The following is a 10775-nucleotide window of genomic DNA, read 5'->3' on the forward strand; positions in this document are numbered from 1 at the left end:
GACGTCATTATCTGGTTGTTTTTGTGAAATTGACAAGAGGAGCGGGGTAGTAATTAACTCCAATATATAAATATTATGTATGATTTTTAATAATTACTTGCACTTTTTGAAAATAAAGCTTTTTCTATGATAATGTGTTTACCCCCTAAATGTATAAGTCATCCGGTAGAAAAACCGGAAGTATCGTGTACTAAGCATATGTATATGTTTAAAAAGTTAATTGTGTTAATGTAGAACATCTTGCCTATGTATATGTTTAGGTTTTGAATACTTTAGGGGAAAACCATAGCCATTATTCATTCATCTTCAACTAACACCCCTAATCTCAGGGCACATTTTGTTAGTGGGGGTAGGGTTTCAATCAGTCAAAAATCACTTTATAATAATAATAATACGAATATTTATAACGCGCACATATCTCACCAACAGGCGACTCAAGGCGCACATACACTCGTTCACACACACACACACTTAAAGTCACTAGCTTACACACACCATCAATCATTAAAATATGTACAGTTATTCAGGGTGGCGGATGGGGTGGGCAGTGTAGAATGCATGGATTATTTGGAAAAAAGGAATGTCTTGAGTGCAGATTTGAATGATTCGAAGGACTTTCATTCGATATTTTCTGCCATTTCAAATACATACACGTAATTGCACAATTTCTTGAATTTTAAGATGCTTTAACTGACTATACCAAGAAAACCTGCACTTTTTGTAGAATTAGTTTTTTGTTCATGATTTATGTTTAAAAATGTCAATTTTTACGAAAAGAAATGCTAACGGTTGCCTCACCAGAGGACACGTACCAACGACGTGAATCGTGTCTGCCAATTAAATAGGAATTTCGCAGAAATGTATTTTAAACTACTAGGGATTAACGTCGCCTGTATTTTGGCCTTTAGCTCCCACGGCTGTCGCTACGCTGAGTGAATCAGCAAGTTCACGTGCGCGTGTCGCTGTGAACACAGGCCTGTGTCCACTGCGTCAGTTCGCTGCCAAACTCACGCGAGTGCGCACACTTTTGGATAAGGAGGTTCGGGACTATAAATCCATGACCTTTGCGCCTTCAACCAAAAAGACGTATCAGACTCATTATAGAGCGTACATTACGTTTTGTGAACATATCGGGGCCGCATGCCTGGTGATGTTTTTCGGCATGCTTAGACGGTCCAATGTACTCGCGCCGTCAGCGAGCAAGTTTGACAAAACCAAACACTTGAGAAGACAAGACTGTGTGTTCTACCCAGACGCCGTGCGCATCACCATTAGTTGAATTGGTCCAAGGTTATTCAGTTCAAAAATCGCACTTTGACTCTGACTTTCAGGAGGATGCCCTCTGCTCTGCTCTGCCCGGTCACTTTAAGATCGCTTCTAACATTTAGTATAATTTCTGACAAATGCACGCTATGTAATAAATTGATAATATTATGGACGCCATGTGGTAAAACCGGAAGTTGAATTATTTTGCGATAGCAAAATCCTTTTACAATGATCACTTTCCTTTTATATTAAGCTGATCTTTAACGTTATGGGTAAAAATCTAACAGATTGAACCAAATTATCCTTTTTCAAGCCTGTGTATGTGTAAACTCTTTTTTGCTTCGACCCGGTTCGGTTTTCGGAGTTGATTCAAAATCATCCATTATGTATCTTATGTGACTGTTGTTTTCCTCGGTAAATTAACAATTGTTGATGTAAAATAATTCTAGCTGTGAGAATAAACAATTTTCAAGATGTTTTTGATTGCGGTTTCAACCAGGCGTTCAGTTAGCTATACATATCGATTGAGAAAATGGCATTTCCTGTTTTGTCTGTTTGTTTGTTTGTTTATTTGTTGCTTAACGTCCAGCCGACTACGCAGAGCCATATCAGGACGAGCCTGTTTTGTCGTCCGCATGTTATACAGATGTTGTTAAAAATAAAACTGTGTATACGAATTAGGCATTTTACTTGCTGTCTGATGGCAAAAATCTTTAGCTTTCGTTTAAGGTATAATTTGCTTATATCCGTATGCAGTCAAGCGGTACATGACGGTTTTTTTGTAACCTACCCCCTGCGTCATGGCTGCATTTTTGCAGAATATGGGTCATGTTACAAAAACGCTTCTCATTCTTAGGTGGTTGGGTTTAGCCATTTGTCGTTTACCGAACTGTGGCTGCAAATAAAACGAACTTTCCAAAAAACATAATATCTAATGTGACCACCAAAAGTAACCTTTCCACTATAGCCAGCCAGGTGACTATTAGTCAAGTTTTGACTAAATATTTTAACATAGAGGGGGAATCGAAACGAGGGTCGTGGTGTATGTGTGTGTGTATGTGTGTGTGTGCGTGTGTGTGTGTAGAGCGATTCAGAGTAAACTACTGGACCGATCTTTATTAAATTTGACATGAGAGTTCCTGGGTATGATATCCCCGGACGTTTTTTTAAAATTTTGTCGATAAATGTCTTTGATGATGTCATATCCGGCTTTTTGTAAAAGTTGAGGCGGCACTGTCACACCCTCATTTTTCAATCAAATTGATTGAAATTTTGGCCAAGCAATCTTCGACGAAGGCCAGACTTCGGTATTGCATTTCAGCTTGGTGGATTAAAAATTTATTAATGACTTTGGTCATTAAATATCTGAAAATTGTAAAAAAAAAAAAAAATTATAATACGATCCAAATTTCCGTTTATCTTATTCTTCATCATTTTCTGATTCTGTTATATTCGGATTAAAAACAAGGTCTGAAAATTAAACACATAAAAATTATTATCAAAATCAAATTTCGTAAATCGATTTAAAAACACTTTCATCTTATTCCTTGTCGGTTCCTGATTCCAAAAACATATAGACATGATATGTATGGATTAAAAACACGCTCAGAAAGTTAAAACGAAGAGAGGTACAGAAAAGCGTGCTATCCTTCTCAGCGCAACTACTACCCTGACCCCGCTCTTCTTGTCAATTTCACTGCCTTTGCCATGAGCGGTGGACTGACGATGCTACGAGTATACGGTCTTGCTGAAAAATGGCATTGCGTTCAGTTTCATTCTGAGAGTTCGACAGCTACTTGACTAAATGTTGTATTTTCGCCTTACGCGACTTGTTTTCGGTTAGTAACTGATCGACGCGAACTGTCGCTTTTGAGCCACTCTGTTTCAAGCATTTCACCTAAATTAAACAAGATTGTCACAGTTCGTGTTTATGGTGCAAGGTAGCCGACCGTCTCATTGTAGCCAAGTTACGACAGTTGCTCGATTGACGCATTTCACGTCTTCGATATTCTGTCTGAGCTCATTTCCCAATGAGCTGCCTTAAAAACAGGAATGTCCTGCAATTGTAGTATGCGTTGGAGGTTTCTTTTGGATGGGTAAGGACCCTTAAGAAGCGATATCGTCGTATACTGTTCAAAAAAAGAAACGCATAGTTGCTACTTGCCAAATTTGTTTTATTTTTCGAAAAAATTAACAGAAAATCCAATATTTAGATTATTTGTTTGAAATTTGGTATGGACACAGTTGAATGCACACACAGTTCATTTGCATCTTCAAATCAATCAGTCAATCAATACGATTGGGTGCCGAGGCTGTCAAGTCAGTAGGGGGTGTGACTGCCTTGAGCAGCAACAACTGCCCGGCACCTTCTGGGCATGGACTGGATCAGATGCCGGATATCTTGCTGTGGGATGGTGTCCCACTCCTCCTGAAGTGCCTGCAATAGATCGCGGTGATTTGCCGGCGCTTCTTCTCGCCTGCGCACACGTCTGTCCAATTCATCCCAGAGGTGTTCTATCGGGTTCATGTCTGGCGACATGGATGGCCAGGGAAGCACCTGGACATGGTGGTCGGTGAGGAACTGGGTGGTGAGTCGTGCTGTGTGCGGGCGAGCGTTGTCCTGCTGGAATATGGCATCCTGGTCAGCCAGAAAAGGAAGGGCGTGTGGGCGCAGAATTTCCTCCACGTATCGCTGGGCAGTTATGCGCCCTTGGACGTGCACCAGGGTGCTCCTTCCAGCGGTATTGATCGCCCCCCACACCATGACGCCTCCACCACCATGAACGGGTGCCTCATCCACACAGTTGGGCGCGTAACGTTCGTTTACTCTCCGGTAGACCCTCCTCCGACCATCATGTCGCTGGAGCAGGAAGTAGGACTCGTCGCTGAACCACACGTGTCTCCAGTGATTCCGGACGGTCCAGCGAAGGTGCTGGTTGCCCCACTGCACTCGGTTCTGGCGATGGCGGCGGGTGAGGACAGCTCCTCTGTGAGGTCTGCGAGCTCTCAAACCAGCTTCATGCAGGCGGTTCCGCACGGTCTGGTCCGATAATCGGTGTGGTCCGGGGAGAGCCTGGACAGAAGATGAGGCCGACAGGAAACGATTCCGGAGGTGGCGGAGCCGTATGAAGCGGTCGTGAGCAGCAGTTGTCGCCCTTGGTCTTCCCGCTCGTGGCAAGTCAGCAACGGAGCCAGTGGCTTGAAACCTGACCTACAGTCTACTGATGGTGCTCTGGGACACGTGGAAGTGCCTGGCGATTGCACTTTGACTTTGGCCTGCTTGTAAACGACCCAATGCAATTTGGCGGTCTTCTCTGCTCAATCGGGCCATCTTTCGTCGCTGAATTGTCGTCTGATTTCTTTGTGGCGAACAATCCGCTTTTATGGGTTTTGGAAGACATGGTGAGAGCTCAATATTCCCCGAGTTTCACGAGATTACACTGAAGCATGACGAGTGGTCATGCCAAATGAGCAATTTTGACATTATAGCCACTGATAACGCATGCGTCACGTGCAGAGCTCACTTGTGGCAATGGACGAAAGGTCGACGACCAGATAAACATTTTCTGCAGTTTGGTGGATATCCTTGTAGCCATATAACTAAATTAACCAAATATTACAAGCTATGCGTTTCTTTTTTTGAACAGTATATAATGATGTCAAGTGAGCAGGGCCGGACCCAGGGGGGGGGGGGGGGGGAGTTCCAGGGGTTCCGGAACCCCACCCCTGGAAAAAGCATGTACCTTGCTTTGAGTGGTTGTTTTTTTTACTAGTTTTAGCACCAAAACAATGCTGCTCTTAACCCTCAAAACAAGGCCCAGAATGCACCAGATTGCACAGATTTTAACCGTTTTTCAAAAATTTTCCGGGGGAGCATGCCCCCGGACCCCCCTAGTTCGCGCGCCTGCTTTGCAGGCGCGCGCTTGTGGCTTCGCCACTTCGCTGATTTGCCCCCCCAAAAAAGGAGGAACCCCCCCCCTTACATTTGGTCCGGCCCTGAGTGAGAGACCCTGCAAATTAACATTGAAAGTGGGGACTTCGGAAGCAAAGTTGCCAGCTACTCGGTATGCAAGAGCTAAATTGAAAGCCGAAGTTGTGGCTTCGAGAGTTCTGAGGTCAAGGTCGAGGAAATTGGGGGAATCCCAATTAGTGCGCATGCGTTTGTAAACGGTAGGCTTGGTGACCAGAGGAAACAAATCTCATCGCGAGTTCGTAAATGGGCGAACGTTGATCGCGCTGTAGCTTTTACTATAGTTGTTGCTTCTGCCTGGTTGAACGAAAGGGTCGGTTCAAAGCTGTGATGATTGTCTTGAAATTGAATGACTGTCTATAATAATGATTTTGTTGACCAGAATGTTGGGGAGAATAAAACATTTTTTGTTTATGTGGTAGCGAAGTCGGTTATGTTAAACCTCTTCTTTTTTTGGACAAAATAGGTTGGTTAGAGCGAACGTTTGGGTTACTGGTAAATTTGAAAAGGCAGAAATCAATCAGTGTTTGGGGAATCAAGATATAAGGTGTAGTGAAAAGAAGATAAGTTCAGTGACTTTCATATTAATTGGGAAAATGTGTGTCCAAATTTTTACAAAAGATCAATTGTTGTACGTACTTTGGTATTTGTAAATTTTGTTTGTCCTCGTTAATTGTGAACAGGATATAATGTTTATATAAAGTTGAAAGTCAAGATTGGATTTGTTTAGCCTACGCGCGTGTGTGCATGTGTGTTAAGACATAGAACACTGTATTATCTCAATTACGAGAAACTCTGGTGTGGTGAATCATAATAAACAACATAAAACATAATAACATCAATAAAATATCGAGGCACAAATACTCAGCTCATAATAGTGTGTGGTAAGGGGGGATGGGGGGTGCACACACACACACACCATCGAGCACATGCACGCACGCACACACACATACACACAAACACACATACGCACGCACGCACACACACACGCACGCACGCAAACAAACGCACAATTATACCCGCACGCACGCACACACAGGCAGGCAAGCACTCGCAAAGATACATACAAACACATACACACACACACACACACCCCTCCCCCTCCCCACACACACATGTGTGCGCGTGCACGCAAATAAACGAATGAATAAAGACGCACAACTACACATGCACGCACGCACACACACACACACACACAAACACACACACTCACACACACATGCACACACACACTTACACACACACACTTATACACACACACACGCGCGCACACGCAAACAAACGTATGAAGGAACAGACGCACAATTATACCCGCACGCACGCACACACAGGCAGGCAGGCACTCGCACAAATACATAAACACACACACACACACACACACACACACACACACACAGATAAAGCAATGACAAAAAATAGCAGAAACTTACACTTCAACACTCGAACACACACACACACACACACACACTCACACATGCACACACCGACGCCCATTTTCATAGAAACACAGTAAACCCCTCGTATAAGCGGGAATGAAAGAGTGGTGGCCAATAACCCAGAACAAACAAAAGTCAAAGCTGGCAACTGAGGTTTGTATTCAGGGAAATTTGCACGAAATGCATGCACAAGATACGACTTTTCCTTCTATTTTCTCTCCTCGAACTAACATAAAAACTATCTTTTGAATTTTTCATTTCACTTTTATTTATTTCTACTCAGGCGTAGACCAGAAGCATGTTTTCTGTCAAAATGGGTAGAGGGTATGGCTAGTAGAAGCACATACAACAGTTCAAAATTTAAGGGTTATTCTTTTTTTTTTTTTTTACTGCGGCTAAAATGATACCTAACCTTGGATGTGACAAAGTTCTAAAATGTAACATCACTACCCGCCTAATTTAATGGTTTTTTTGTACTTCATGCTTGAAATTTAGTTTATAAAAGTTAGGCAAATATGTCTTTTATCCAATTTACCAGCAAAATAACTGCGTTTTGTGTTCTATATTGTCACTTTTTTTCGTGCTGGATTTGTTTGAATATCCAAAGTAAAATCTTAGAAATTTCATCAGTAGTTGATTTGTGGAAAGATTTTACACTCCATACTCAATGTTCAGTCGTTATCTCTGTAATTAGCATGTTAAGCCCTATTTTATTGCCTATTTCTAGCTCAGCACTCCTTCAACTCACAGAAAAGTTTATTTTTACAAGGACCAGACTCCCCTTTTTTCCCTAAAAAACGTGACACACAAATGGCGGCGACATTATTGATTCCTTTGAAAACCACGGTTATTCTCAGATAACGGTTCCATGGTGATTCCGGTTGTTAGTTTCAAAATACAAAACAAACTGTATTATGGGTTTAATGTTGTAGCGTATCTTTAACCATATTCTTAAATTAACAAGAGGCAAAGCCTTTAAGGCTCACGTATTAACGTCAGAAAAAGATTGGATAGACCATGCTACACTGAGTAAATAAATTCTGAAAACCTACATAAGATATTATAAGATGTTTGATGGGTTGTTGACAGACCAGCTATTTTGTCGGTCCGAGGGGGAACATATCGTCTTTTGTTTCATATTTATTGACCAAGGCCGAAGGCGATATGACCCCCGAGGACCGACAAAAAAAAGTTGGTCTGCCAACAAACCACCAAACATCGTTTTTGTCATCATTTTGGTAGTGAGAAAACAAGTGCACAATCAACCCAGGGAGCCATGCTTTGAAACACGGGTTCCGTGCATTCTGATTACATCGCCCAACGGCTATCGCCAGTTATCTCTCTGACCGGACGCAAAACTCCTACGCGAATCTATCATAACAAGTAATCTCCCATATGTTGTTTGCGAGCCGTGTTCGCGAGACGAAAATGATTGCAGATTGGCCGACTTCGACAGTGATCAATCAATCAATCAATATGATGTTTATATCGCGCGTATTCCGTGGGTACAGTTCTAAGCGCAGGGATCTTTTAAAAACAATTTTTTTTAATGCAATTTATATCACGCACATATTCAAGGCGCAGGGATTTATTTATGCCGTGTGAGATGGAATTTTTTTACACAATACATCACGCATTCACATCGGCCAGCAGATCGCAGCCATTTCGGCGCATATCCTACTTTTCACGGCCTATTATTCCAAGTCACACGGGTATTTTGGTGGACATTTTTATCTATGCCTATACAATTTTGCCAGGAAAGACCCTTTTGTCAATCGTGGGATCTTTAACGTGCACACCCCAATGTAGTATACACGAAGGGACCTCGGTTTTTCGTCTCATCTGAAAGACTAGCACTTGAACCCACAACCTAGGTTAGGAAAGGGGGGAGAAAATTGCTAACGCCCTGACCCAGGGTCGAACTCGCAACCTCTCGCTTCCGAGCACAAGTGCGTTACCACTCGGCCACCCAGTCTGTTCTTCACAGTTATGATAAAAAACGCTGGCGCTGGACCCGAGTACTCTTCAGACTGGCTCGCTCCCCCAGTATGAAAGTTTTTGTCTTGTGCACGTGGATTTAAAAAAAAAATTATTTGAGTAAAATAAAACATTAAAACGTTCATAATAAACAATAGTAAACAAGAATTAAAAACAAAAACAATAAAATAGACCGCCCATGCCGGGAATCGAACCCGGATCCCTTTGGCCACCAAGCCACCACCTTGAATCACTGACACAGTGTCCCTGTCGCTCTCTCTCGTGGTCTCTGTCTCTCTTTCAGTCTCACCGAGACCAAACCTGCACTGTAATTTCTTTGCCGAGACCAAATTAATCCCCACCCGCTGGCTGGCTTGCTCGCATCTCGCATGCGATACGCATGCTTTTCATGACGCACGCGTTTGGCTGTTATATCAGCTCAATGGCTGGCTGTCGCTCCGATTGAATTCGTCCAACCGTCAAGAACTTTTGTGTTTTTTGGGGCATTTAGGTCCCAGGTAACATTATGAAGTTTTAATACGATCAATCGGACCTATTATCAAGTTAGTGTATCAACTTTTGAACGAACTGCGCCCAGTAGTTTCCCAGCAATAAGCTGTTAAGTCGAGACAGACAGACAGACAGACAGATACACACACACACACACACACAATTAAAGTCTGCTGGACCCTCCTACTGCGTACTCGGGGATAAAGACATCGTTCTAAGGTCAAAACAAGTCGAAATGTTGGGACTGCTGCCGGAAGGAGACCGTAATATATGGTTGCATCACTACAGAAAAAATCGTCTGCTTCAGCGAACGCCGAAACCAAACGGTTGATTATCACGTGACACTTTTGCCATATTTAGAGTTGTTTGCACAGTAAATACAGCCGCGAAAAAATAGCTCCCTTGAAACTGTCTTACAAATCAATTCCTTTGTAATTTAAAAATTACACAACACCATGAAAAATCATTATCGACGATCGCGAATCTGCTTATATCAATAATACATTACAAAAAGCTCTAAATATGTTAAAAAAAAAATCGGTTTCCTTGCCAGACAAGGAAACTCAAGGCATCCTGTCAGGGAGAGAATGAGCCGAACTCATTTTGACCTGTGGTCAGGATGGGGTTCCGTGCTGATAACCACACGAGTCCCGGTTTGATAACCACTGGTAATCAAAGCTGGCGTGTGAAAGCAACTTTCTGTGTTTTTGAGTTAATTAAATGTTGGGATGAATATGTCAGGTTTGAGGATGCACAGTTCTGTAGGTTCATCTCGGTATTCCACCCCTCGGCTTTCTGTTGTAAATATTAAGCTGAGTGATCGAATGTGGAAGCTACGTTTGGTCAAAGGTGATCAAAGGTCACAGAAGATTTGCCTCGTGCAGCGAAGGAAAGAATCGGGATCTTGTTTCCGACTTGATCAGTACCTCTTTGTTTTTCATTAGACCTGTCATTCTGCTTGCTCGGCTTTGTTAGATGTGTGCATATCTTGTTGTTATTTTCTTTGCTTTTATTATTGTTTCTTATTTGTGCTTCGTTTATCGATACAACGTCTTGTGCACGGGTCAAAATGTGTGTGTCAGGGGTCGTTTTACTTGAACTTGACGTTCGTGTTTCTTCAAGAGTCTGTGTATCAAAACACAGATACACGCACTCCATGACTCTGTGAGAAGACCAAAAAAATCGCTAGGTTTCATTTGTTTGTGGTGAATATATGACCTTTCATGAAGTAGTTTTGTTTTTGTTTATTTTTGCCAGTTTGCCAGTTCGTTTTTGGAACTTTGCAAAGCAGTGTCGTGTCGTCTGTTTAGGTCTGGGGAAACGCCAATAAAAAGAGCCGAAGAATCCCCGAGCGTTTCTATTGGGTTTGCTTTTGATTATCCATGTACAGTATAACCTGCCTTTTGCAACTATGGTAACCGGGGATTTATTGCCTGGGGAACATGATATTTATTTCCCAGGTGCTTGTGAATGAAAACTCGTGAAAATGATGACAAGTATTTTTATTATCTGTGCAAGACATGAAATCCATACCAAAATGGAAAAAAAGATAAAATTACCATCATGATTTTTTTTGATTTTTTACCTAAGCCCATCGAATTTGAAAAGAGTGACAC

The sequence above is a fragment of the Littorina saxatilis genome, linkage group LG15 (genome assembly GCF_037325665.1).
Source record: "Littorina saxatilis isolate snail1 linkage group LG15, US_GU_Lsax_2.0, whole genome shotgun sequence".
Classification (NCBI taxonomy): Eukaryota; Metazoa; Mollusca; class Gastropoda; order Littorinimorpha; family Littorinidae; genus Littorina; species Littorina saxatilis.